At 44.5% G+C, this 12,892-nt stretch overlaps 1 long non-coding RNA gene across 1 annotated transcript; it reads right to left on the bottom strand.

Annotated features, from left to right (window-relative positions):
* Positions 1 to 5,287: 5,287 nt before the first annotated feature.
* LOC109906874 (uncharacterized) lies at positions 5,288 to 6,933 on the bottom strand. Its single transcript, XR_002257478.2, has 3 exons — positions 6,732 to 6,933; positions 6,060 to 6,213; positions 5,288 to 5,433 (listed from the first exon to the last, which is right to left on the bottom strand). It is a non-coding gene; the product is annotated as an uncharacterized LOC109906874 (long non-coding RNA).
* Positions 6,934 to 12,892: the final 5,959 nt, after the last annotated feature.

Raw genomic sequence — 12,892 nt, 5'->3', positions numbered from 1 at the left:
ACTGGGCAACTAGTCAGCATCGAGGGAAAGATGAACGCAGCAAAGTAATACAAATAATTGTTCTCCCCACGGTATGTAAATGTCATATCCTTGTTTTTTTAATACATTTGCAAACATTCCTAAACCTGTTTTGTCTTGATGGGGTATTGTGTGTAGATTGATGAGGGAAAAAACGATTTAATACATGTTAGAATAAGTCTGTAACGTACCAAAATATGGAGAAAGTCAAGGGTTTGAAAACTTTCTGAATGAACTGTAGATATTGCACATTACATGAGAGAGAATCACCAAATGGTGCCGCAAAGTATTGACAAAGTAGTACGGGGTTGCACCTTCATCACTTGGTCATTGCCATTGTTGTCACCGTTCCACAGACGCATCAGCCACATTGATGTATTGAAGTAGAATGGCGGCTAATGACTTTGAATTGTACCTAATTAATGTTTCAACCAGTGATGTAGTTGAGTCACTAAAAACCTTGAGTCTGAATCGAGTCCCAAGTCCCTTGTGCTCGAGTCCGAGTCCAAGTCTGAGTCACCAATGGTCGAGTCATGAGTCCCTTCGGCTGAAGTCCGAGTCCCCGTGCTCGAGTCCTGGTCCAAGAGATCAAGTCAGAGTCACTGGGTCCACATGAACTGAAAATAAAGTTATTTACCCAGTCAGATATAGCGTAGTGGAAAGATACATTTACTAAATCAATTGTTTGCTATTCCTTTTCCTTTCTTTCTGTGCCACCAAATGTTTGCATACAGGCTACTAGTAGTTTTACCAGGGCCACATTCAGTTGAAAAACGTTCTTCAGATTGAAATTCTATGAATAGAACGTTATTTCTTATTCCACATGTCAGAGAGGCATGTTTGTTTAACATGGCATATTTATATCTGAACTTTCCAAAATGTTGTGTCCTGCTGAACGCGACCCAGGTTATTAGCTATAGCTAGCCAATGAGTTAACGTGATGGAACAAGTTGTAGCCTAAACAAATGGTTAATGGTCCGTTACTCAAAAAGCCTGATTTTAGAACTGCCCGCGATATGCTTTATGGATGTAAAATGCTGCCAATGTACGATAGAAAGAAAAAAACGTAGGACTGGTATTTTGGGTCATGTCGTTTGAATGGTAGAATCAAGCATTTTGATTTGGCAAAAGTGGGAGAGTTGAGCGAGATAACATTCAAAGATAGACATATTCTCTATAACCTGCTCAAGGGAGAAAAAAACATTGCTAGACTTTTGTTGTACTATTAAACATAATGCTGCTATTGTTTTTAATTTTTGAAATAAAATCAATCGAATTTGATTTGTCACATGCTTTGTAAACAGGTGTAGACAAACAGTGAAATGCTTACTACTACCCTCCCAAAAATGCAGAGGGGACATTTAAATAATAGATGTGCAGGTGTACGAGGTAATTCAGGTAGATATGTGCATATAGGTAGGGATAAAGTGATAACAACCGGATACATTATGAAAAGTAACAGCAGCTTACTTGATGAGTCAAAAACGTTAGTGCAAAAAGGGTCAATGTAGATAGTCCGGGTAGCTATTGCTTAACTATTTAGCAGTCTCATGGCTTGTGGGTAGAAGCTGTTCAGAGTCCTGTTGGTTCCAGACTTGGTGCATCACACAGCATCTTGTGTTTCTCAACCAGGCCAAGGGTTGCTAACTAAAAGGCTGGTGGTGTAGCAAGAGAGTTGCCTGCACAACGTTATAATTGTAGGCTGAGCCAGAGCAAAGCTTGTCTTCCTGTTTGCCCACACCAGTCGCTTGCGTCCCTGCAGCTCACCAGCTGATGTAGGCTGTGTTTACCAGACACATCCTTCAGGCTGCTGAGCAGAACTGAAAAGCTCTCAATTTCCCCAAAAAACTATTGTCCAGTCCACATAGTAGCCAGATTTTAGTCAGAGATAATTTTGTCTCCTCTTGTCTTAGTCAACTGAAACAATTTTTTTTTGTTTAGTTACAGTTTCTTTCTGTGTCTATATAGCTAGTTATAGTCTGGTCAATTGCCAATGAAAAATAGGTGTTTGACGATTATTTTAGTCACTATTTTTGATGATGAAATTAATACTGCAGTGTAATGATCTTTGCCTAGGTAGGCATGTTAGGATCTAATTTCATTGGGTTATTAGTGGATGCTTGATAATACGTGGTCAACGCGTGGTCAACGCAGGCAGAATGGTCAGGCAGGTGGGTACAGAGTGGCAGACAGGCTCGTGGTCAACGCAGGCAGAATGATGAGGCAGGCGGGTACAGAGTGGCAGACAGGCTCGTGGTCAACGCAGGCAGAATGGTCAGGCAGGTGGGTACAGAGTGGCAGACAGGCTCGTGGTCAACGCAGGCAGAATGATCAGGCAGGCGGGTAAAAAGTCCAGAAACAGGCCAGGGTCAAATCCGGGGAGGACTAGAAAAAGGTGAATGCAAAAAGCAGGAGAACGGGGAAACCGCTGGTTGACTTGGAAACATACAAGACGAACTGGCACAGAAAGACAGGAAACACAGGGATAAATACACTGGGGAAAACAAGCGACACCTGGAGGGGGTGGCGACAATAACGAGGACAGGTGAAACAGATCAGGGTGTGACAAGATGAGTAATGTGAGATATGTAAACATTCTTAAAGTGTCATTATTAAAGTGACTAGTGTTCCATTTATTAAAGTGGCCAATGATATCAAGTCTATAGGTAGGCAGCCACCTCTCTGTGCTAGTGGTGGCTGTTTAACAAGCTCTTTTTCAATCTCTCTGTCCCAGCGTTGATGCACCTGTACTGACCTCGCCTTCTGGATGGATGCGGGGTGAACAGGTACTCGCTCGGGTGGTTATTGTCCTTGATTACCTTTTTTCGCTTAAACATGACCTTCATTCACATACCATTTTTCCCCAAACGTTGCTTTTTTTGTGTCAGCAATTAGACATGGTTTTTAGGTGGAGCTAGTTACCCCTTAGTACTCTACTGCACTTAGTCAGATATTATCTCAAAGTGTTGCCTGAACATGTGGGAAACATGGTGGAAGAACCAAGATAATTTGGTATTTAAGAAATCTATTTTGGGGAACATCTGAAGTTCAGAGTTCTGACTGGGAAATGTTGAATTTGGGAAAAATGGGAAAAATGTTGTTGCCTGAGTTGCCAAGTTGTGACGTCTCACCACTGACCTTTCACATTTTTAATCAACAGATGACAACAAATCAGTTTTTGACAATTACAAACTTATCAATGTGGACAGTGTAGCTAGTGTGAACATGTTGTCAATGTTAAGCAAGCTAACTAAGTGTATTATTAGCAACATTTAATATATCAAATTTTATTTGTTGAAGAATTGGTCCGACGTCAAAAGCATGTGAGCACAGTCATGTCTGACTTACCACTTCACACCCTTAAGGAAAAACCACATGAATTTCACATGATCTTATGTGAAGTTAATGTGATAACCAGTGGTGGAAAAAGTACTCAAGTGTCATAATTGAAGATACCTTAATAGAAAACGACTCAAGTGAAAGTCACCCAGTAAAATAATACTTACGTAAAAGTCTAAAAGTATCAAAAGTAAATGGAATTGCTAAAAAAGTTCATCTATTAATTTCACATTCCAAGTCTAATACAAAGACACTAATTTACAAACAAAGCATTTCTGTTTAGTGAGTCCGCCAGATCAGAGGCTGTAGTGATGACCAGGGATGTTCTCTTGATAAGTGTGCGAATTGGACCATTTCCCTGTCAAAAAGTAACTAGTACTTTTGGGTGTCAGGGAAAAATGTATGGAGTTAAAAAGTACATTATTTTCTTTAGGAATGTAGTGAAGTAAAAGTTGGCAAAAATATAAATACTAAAGAAAGGTACAACTTATGTACTTAACATCACTGGTGATAACATGAAAACATGTAAAAGCAACACTTGAGAACATGAAACTGCACATGTGAATACATGATCTCTTGAAATACAGTGCCTTGCATAAGTATTCACCCCCCTTAGACTTTTTCACAATGTATTTGAAAGTAATTTGAAAGTCTTTCCCACATGTGATCAACTGACCTCGCATGTGTCTCTTTTGTTTTCACATGTGAACAACTGACCTCGCATGTGTCTCTTTTGTTTTCACATGTGATCAACTGACCTCGCATGTGTCTCTTTTGTTTTCACATGTGATCAACTGACCTCGCATGTGTCTCTTGTTTTCACATGTGAACAACTGACCTCGCATGTGTCTCTTTTGTTTTCACATGTGAACAACTGACCTCGCATGTGTCTCTTTTGTTTTCACATGTGATCAACTGACCTCGCATGTGTCTCTTTTGTTTTCACATGTGATCAACTGACCTCGCATGTGTCTCTTTTGTTTTCACATGTGAACATTTCAGCTCAACATGTGAAAACAATTATTTCACATGCGAAAATGAAATGTAAGGGAATGAATTAAATTGTGTGTGTGGGGGGGGTGATGGCATTACCCTTTTGCTGCAAAACAGCAAGTGAGAGACAAATGATAAGCGCTCATTTAAATACATCACATGTTTTATGCCCATTGGTGAGAAAGAGAGCAAGGAGATTATTGATCTGCTATGCCAAGCATATCGCCCACCTCATTTAAAAAAGATTTGTCACGCAATTAAGCTGAAATCAAATCAATGTTGACCGTTCAAAATGGGTAATTCTTGAATTGTGTTGGCGTTTGGGCATGGCATTTTGGTAAAACAATTACATAATTTAAATGTATTTTGGAACATCCTCCCATTCTAAATCAACTAATATGGCAGCTTAATGAGATCATATTTTCCATTATGATAACATTATGCCACTACTGGGAGTAGTAACTCCAATGATGGTAACACACATGCCTAAATCTAAGGTCATTAATATAAAAAAAATACTAAACTGTCTTTAATAAATTTAAATATGCTTACATTTGACATGATCACGTAGTACTGACTGATTCTGCTGCACCACAAGTTCTGTAGCATTCTCAGATGTCCCCTACACATTCATTACCAATAATACATCTCTGCGCTGCTTTTGAAGTTATCAGTTAACATGATTATTCGCACATCATTGATTTAATTTTCTTACTTCAGAAATCTGAGAATTTTCTGTATAGTTGTGTAATGTTGGTGTGGGATATCATTATGTTTTTATGTTACTCCTTAATTCCTATGATAAATATAATCGTATTGTACAAAGATAAAATGTACTTTGAAATCCTGAATATGACAAGAGAACACAGCAGAATGGTGAGGAACAGTAGGCCTAGTACTTCAACTGGGGAAAGGCTTAATTGACAGAACAACAGAGTGAATGTAAAGGTGAACGTTTTATTAAAATATTGAAACATCCTGGAATGGATGTAGGCTGGGTTCTGGTGACGGGACCTTCAGCTGGTGGCGGTGGGGAAATGGAGGACTGACGGCGCATGGTGGCACTATCCTTTTGCTGCAAAACTGCAAGTGAGAAAGAAAGGGTAAGCATTCATTTAAATACATCACATGTTTTATGCCCATTGGTGAGAAAGAGAGCAAGGTGATTATTGATCTGCTATGCCCATTGGTATGTTAGGAATCCTGGTGGAATTACGTTAATATACTGTGACTCCATTGGCTAAAAGTTATCCTTTTAAAATCGCTCTCCGCTGTTTAGATTTGACCAGATTTTACAACACCTGGATATATATTTGAACCTGTATTTTAATCGGTGCTCAAGCGGTGTATTTGATCTGCGCATGCTGAACGAGCCTCCCTCTTTAGCACGAGTGAAGTGAGTTCGGATCAACTGAATGTATGCATTTTAGAAGTCGTTTTCACATAGGCTTACAAACGATTCCCAAAAATAACATGGTGCTGTGGTAGAAAGTTTACTTTGAATGGCGATTTTCGGCATTTATCAGTGCAATCGGAAATCGTTCTTGCAAAGCATGTCAACGTTTTAATCGAATATTATATTAATCTAACTATCTAGAATAATAGCATTATTGTGTGCTGTAACCGTACGCAATTATGGGCAATTCTAGGCTACTACTGAACCAAAGTTTATGTAAGACATTCTGACCATCCGTTCAGATTCAACTTACGCTACACTTCATTGGGATGTCATGATCAGCCAGTCATGTCCCCCAGGCAAGATCAGCACTTGCATAATGATAGACTGATTCTGTATCCCATAGTGGCCGAGCCCGTATGAGTCTTCCAGCTGTTTGTTGGTGAAGATCAGCCGCATTTCCACCGCTAAAAAAAGCCAGTTCAGGGTATAATGTTTATTGTCACAAATCAGGATATTGGTGGCAAATGATCTTCTCATTAGATTATTCTTGTACTTTTCTTCTTCGTAATGCATTCAATTTAATTTATATTTTCTGTTATTTTCTATGACATGTATACATCTGAGTGAAATGTCTTGCCTACTTTACACTACATTTTTGTCAGAGGACTTTCCCAACTGTGACGATGTTATCAGTATATGTAGGCTACACTGTAGGCATTTTTTCCCATTTTATCAGTCATTCTTCAGTTGACCACCTGGAAGTCTTGTTCATGTCTATACTGGAGCTAGACAGTTGCAATTGTTGTGTTACAAAGTTAAAGTAAACAAGCCTAATATCCTGACAATATCTTCCAAAAAATATTTTGTGGTCAGACAAATTAAGTGGTGAATAGTGATTGCTAATCTGCTACTATGCATTAGGCCTAGTTTACAAGTAACCAAACATAGTATACAAAAGTATGTTTATATTCTACCTCCATACCTTTGGTTGCCGGGTATTTATCAGCAATTTTCTTCTTCAGTTGTTTTACAGTCATACTCTTCATCTCTTCTTCTGTATTACCTACATTGTATGCTGTTCTGTCCTTTTTAATACCTATCACTATGACCTGGTAGAGCATTGTGCTGAATATGCCTACAAGTTTCTGAAGTGTATGAGGCTGTGGTAGCCGTTATTTATTGTCCGACCAAATGTAGCCTATGGGTGTGTTTTGTAAAAGCTAGATGCTTTCACTTTCTTATTTTTATTCAGCTATATGCTATAGGCCTAGCTATGTGTGTTTCTAACTTGTTCTTGGTGATTCTTATAACATGGCAGATGAGAAGACTGAAAACACATTGTTGAAAAAGCATTACTGGTGCAGTGGAGCTCATTCTGACATGTTGTTACTTTTTGATTGTTCAATAACTAACATTTGGCCTACATTGAACATCATAGAAACCAATAGCTATTTCCACAAGCTGAATTTGCCATATTATCAATTTTTTATGCATTAACTCCGAGTGGTTAGCGGGTTAATTCTGTGTGGTTATGTAACGGATGTGAAATGGCTAGCTAGTTAGCGGTGTTCGCGCTAAATAGCGTTTCAATCGGTGACGTCACTTGCTCTGAGACCTTGAAGTAGTAGTTCCCCTTGCTCTGCAAGGGCCGTGGCTTTTGTGGAGCGATGGGTAATGATGCTTCGAGGGTGACTGTTGTTGATGTGTGCAGAGGGTCCCTGGTTCGCGCCCGGGTATGGGCGAGGGGACGGTCTAAAGTTATACTGTTACAGTTTAGTTATTCATTCAGGCTAATTTCCATGGCATGTGAAAATGTTAATGGTTGCATTTGCTCCATTGGTTTTGTTGGTAGGCCTCTCTGATACTATCCTCAAAAAGCCACGGTAGCCTATACTTGGCCACACAATTTGAACTTTAAAGTGGGATACAGTGCTATGTTCACAGTAAACACATGGCGAAAGTTGCACAGAATGCTCACATTGTTCAAGTTTCTGCTCACAAGACTTGTAATTTACTCATTGCCAAACAGGTTTAATATGGGCTATGATGGGACCAGAGTTTTTATAATCAGGTCACACGGTTTTAAAAAACTGTTGGAAAAACTCCTGGCCTTGGGGAGGATGACAGCCTTGTACTTGTTCATATGAATTATATTTTAAAGAAGGGGTTCGCTATACACAGACAGCAACGTGATTGGACAATAAAACTCACAGGGCTGAGCTTGCTTTATGCAGGTTGCATCGTGTAGTCGTGCCCTATGCAACTGTAGCCCTAATTAAAAATGAACTCAAAGTCTGTCAGCTGTAGTGTTTATGGATTAATTCCAGTTAATTTCACATTAGGGACAGATCAAAATTACCTGGGGGGTGTCTGTAAAAGGCTAACTAGCAATCATACCACACATAAAATATATCTATCCCTACTCCTCCGATGCCAGGTATATTAACCCATAGCCCTCCTTCATTCATATCCATGCCTGGAAAATATGACTTTTCAACTGAGAAATGTCAGGGATTTCTGATGCAATGCAGCAAATACATTGAGCACAACCCCACAAACTTCGCCACAGAGAAGAGCAGGGTGGATTTTGTTGTCTCTACTCACAGGCAAAGCCCTGGATTGGGCCACCGCCATATGGACTGCCAACAGAACTTGGATCCGAGAACCATTTCCACAACCTCTTCAAAGAGGTATTCGGTCACTCTCCTTCCGGTCGTCCAACAGGAGACCTCCTCATATAACTTCAACAAGGACGCAATTCAGCTGCCGAGTATGCCGTCAAGTTCCGCACCAGGGCTGCAGGGAGTGGATGAAGTGAGGCTGCTTTACTTACTGTCTACCAAAGAGGGCTCAACAGGGAATTTCAGGCGGAGCTGGCCTGTAGAGGTGAACTTCAGGATTTAAATCAATACATTCATATGTCCATCTCTATCGACCACCTTATTGCTGACGGCCGAAGAACTCTGCCAACCAGGAACCCGAAACCTTCTCTTTCCATGATTTTGTCATCCCGTCCAAGTCTTCCAGAGCCCATGCAGTTGGGCCATGCTCCTCTCCCGTGTATCAAACGTCAAAGGCTCTGCCTTTGTGGAGGGAAAGATCATCTACTCAGCCATTGCCTTGTTCGCACCCCACAGAGAGATGAGAAGGGTCCCTCTGCTGCCATGCTGGTAGGCATGTCCTTATTTCTAAATATCTCCCAGAAGCAATTCTCCATCCCAGTATTGATAGGGGGGGTTACTAAGTATGTAGAGGGCTTGATAGAGTCGGGAGCAGCAGGTAGTTTTACAAGAGCTTGACATTGAGGACTGCCTTTGAGGCCTCTGCAGTGCCACCCACCATACCATCTGAATACGCCCAGTACAGGAATTTCTTCAGCAAAATCAAGGCCTCCACTCTGCCACCACATCGCCCAGAGGACTGTGCTATTGACTTACTCCCTGGAGTGTCCCCACCAAAGGGCCGTGTTTACCCCTTATCTATGCCGGAAAATGAGGCAATGGAGAACTACATTGATGAAGCACTCAAACGGTTTCATTCGTCCTTCTTCTTCCCCGGCTGCGTTCAGCTTCTTCTTCATTGTTGGAGAAAAGGACGGTGGTCTCCGTCCATGTATTTATTACCGTTCTCTGAATGATGTCACGGTCAAGAACCGTTTCCCCTCTTCCTCTGATCCCAGCGACCCTTGAACAAGAGGCCCCCGCCAATATCTATGAAAATGCATATAAACTTGTCCGTATACGTGAAGGCGACGTACCAGCAGCTGTTAGACTCCAACTGATGTCCTTGGAGTCAGGACATCCGGGCATTACACAAACCACCGAACTTCTAGCCTGTAAGTTCTGGTGGTCCTCACTGGCATCCGATGTAAGAGATTATGTACTCTCCTGTCCAGTCCGCGCCCAAACCAAAAGCCCTCTTCATCTCCCTTCCGGTAAACTTCAACCGTAGCTAATTCCTCACAGACCCTGGTCCCACAGATCCTATTGACTTCATCACAGACCTTCCTGAATCGTCTGGTAACACCGCCATCCTTGTCATAGTGGACCGTTTTTCAAAAGTGTGTCTGGTTCCTCTTCCTCACTTACACTCATTCAATTCCATGGCATTAGGTATGTTCCAGCAGGTGTTCTGTCTGTATGGGATTCCGGAGGACATCGTCTCTGACCGCGGGCCCAGTTTGTCTCCCGGGTGTGGCGAGCCGTCTGTGACAGACTGGGGTCGCCCTCAGCCTCTCCTCCGGCTACCATCCCCAGTCCAATGGCCAGACGGAACGCCTGAACCAAGAACTACTTCATCCTCTAACAATGTTCTGCCTCTCCACACGACTGGAGTCGGTATATGGCCTGAGCCGAATACGCTCAGAACTCACTCATGCATTCATCCCTCCGCCTTACTCCGTTTCAGTGTGTACTTGGTTACCAACCTCCCGTTTTTCCCTGGGAGGCGGAGCCTGGTACTGTCCCAGCTGTCAATGACTGGTTTTCGGCATAGTGAGCGGGTATGGGAGACCGCTCACCGGCATCTGCAGGAAGCCTCTAATACCAAGAAACGCTTTGCCGTCAGACGCCGCCGACCTATGCTACTCCTTCACCCCGGACAGCGTGTGGCTCTCTACCAGAGATATCCACCTCCCCTGCAAAAAGTTCTGTCCTCGCTTCATTGGTCCCTTCAAGATAACCCATCCCATCAACCTTGTCACGTACCACCTCCAGTTACCCTGTTAGTATAAAATCTCCCCGTCCTTCCATGTGTCTCTGTTAAAACCGGACAGGACATCCTCGACCCAGAGATGATTCAGGCATTCTACCGTCACCGTCTGGATCGTCCCGCTCCCGGACCTTGGGTACCCCCCCAAAGGTGCGGACTCCGGCCGCAAAACCTGAACCTATAGGGGAGGGTCTGGGTGGGCATCTGTCCGCGTTGGCGGCTCTGGCGCGGGACGTGGATCCCACTCCACCATAGTTTTTGTCCGCCTCTTCACCTGCTTCCGTGGCCTCTTTAGAGTGGCGACCCTCGCAGCCAACCTCGGACTGGGGTCCCTAGCCCCGGGTCCCGAATGGACAGGAGATTCCGGCAGCACCGGACGGACGGGAGATTCCGGCACCACCGGACAGGCGGAGACTCCGGCAGCTCCGGAGTGATGGCCGATTCTGGCAGCTCCTGGCTGACGGACGGCTCTGGCAGCTCCTGGCTGACGGACGGCTCTGGCAGCTCAGGACAGACGGGCGGCTCTGGCAGCTCAGGACAGACGGGCGGCTCTGGCAGCTCCAGACTGAAGGGCGGCTCTGGCAGTTCCAGACTGACGGGCGGCTCTGGCAGCTCAGGACAGACGGGCGGCTCTGGCAGCTCAGGACAGACGGGCGGCTCTGGCAGCTCAGGACAGACGGGCGGCTCTGACAGCTCAGGACAGACGGGCGGCTCTGGCAGCTCAGGACAGACGGGCGGCTCTGGCAGCTCAGGACAGACCGGAGGCTCTGGCAGCTCTGGACAGACGGGAGACTCTGACAGCTCTGGGCAGGAGGAAGACTCTGGCAGCACTGGACAGGCGGGAGCACCTGTAGGGAGGAGACGGAGAGACAGCCTGGAGCGGGGGGCTGCCACCGGAGGGCTGGTGCGTGGAGGAGGCACCGGATAGACCGGACACTGGAGGTCTCGAGCACCGAGCCTGCCCAACCCTACCTGGCTGAATGCTCCCCGTAGCCAGGCCAGTACGGCGAGGTGGATTAGCCCGCACTGGCCTGTGCTGGCGAACCGGGGACACCATGCGTAGGGCTGGTGCCATGTACCCCGGCCCGAGGAGATGCACTGGAGACCAGATGCGCTGAGCCGGCTTCATGGCACCTGGCTCTATGCCCACTCTAGCCCGGCCGATACGAGGCGCTGCTATGTACCGCACCGGGCTATGCCTGCGCACCGGGGACACCGTGCGCCTCACGGCATAACACGGTGCTTGCCCGGTCCCCCTCTCTCCAAGGTAAACACGGGGAGTTGGCGCAGGTCTCCTACCTGACTTCGCTATACTCCCCGTGTCCCCCCCCCAATACATTTTCGGGCTTCCAACCGCGCTGCCGTGCTGCCTCCTCATACCACCACAACTCGGCTTTCGCTGCCTCCAGCTCTGCCCTGGGGCGGCGATACTCTCCAGCCTGTGCCCAGGGTCCCTTGCCGCCCAGAATCTCCTCCCATGTCCAGGAGTCCTGAGATCGCTGCTGCTGCCCGTTACCATGCTACTTGGTCCTTTGGTGGTGTGAGATTCTGTAACGATTGTCCTCTTCTTCTGACGAGGAGTAATAGATGTCGGACCAATGTGCATTTTGGTAAATGTCCATTTTAATATATAAAACTGAACACTACAAAAATACAAAATAACAACGTGAATGAACAAACGAAAATCAAAACATTCCCGTATGGTACAAACACAGACACAGGAAACAATCACCCACAACTCAAAAGTGAAACCAGGCTACCTAAGTAAGGTTCTCAATCAGGGACAACGATTGACAGCTGCCTCTGATTGAGAACCATAGTAGGCCAAACACAGAAAACCCAAAACATAGAAAAAGGAACATAGACAACCCACCCAACTCACGCCCTGACCATACTAAAACAAAGACATAACAAAGGAACTAAGGTCAGAACGTGACACAGGATACATATACGCTTGTTATTAGAGCCTAATCTCACTTTTGAGAATGCACTCAAACTGGCCCAAGCCATGGAGTCCGTGAATAGAAATGCACTGGATTTCCAGGCAAGGGGCGCAACTGCGTGTCATACAGTGAAGGAGACCAGCTCTGAGCTCATTGAATTTCAAAGAATGGAAAGCCGTGTGGCAGCAGCCAATAGAGACTGTTATTGTTGCAAAGGCAAACACGTAGCGTTTGACTGCAAATTCAAACAAGAAAAGTGTTATGCATGTGGGATAATAGGACACATTTTAAAAAGCCACGGGCTGCAGAAAAGAGAATGGACAGAAAACCGAATACCTCTAGAAGCTCTAGCTACCGCTCTAATCAAGTGATAGAAAGTGAAAGTGAGTGTGCAGACACAGAGCAAGCATTCTCAATGTACAGTGTACAGGCAGTGAATATGAAAAAGGTGACGCCTTTTATTGTGGAAATGGAAATAAATGGATTTAAG

This window comes from Oncorhynchus kisutch, linkage group LG16 (assembly GCF_002021735.2).
Source record: "Oncorhynchus kisutch isolate 150728-3 linkage group LG16, Okis_V2, whole genome shotgun sequence".
In the NCBI taxonomy this organism is placed as follows: Eukaryota; Metazoa; Chordata; class Actinopteri; order Salmoniformes; family Salmonidae; genus Oncorhynchus; species Oncorhynchus kisutch.
Note: the sequence above shows the minus strand (reverse complement) of the source record. Positions and strands in the feature narration are given on the sequence as shown.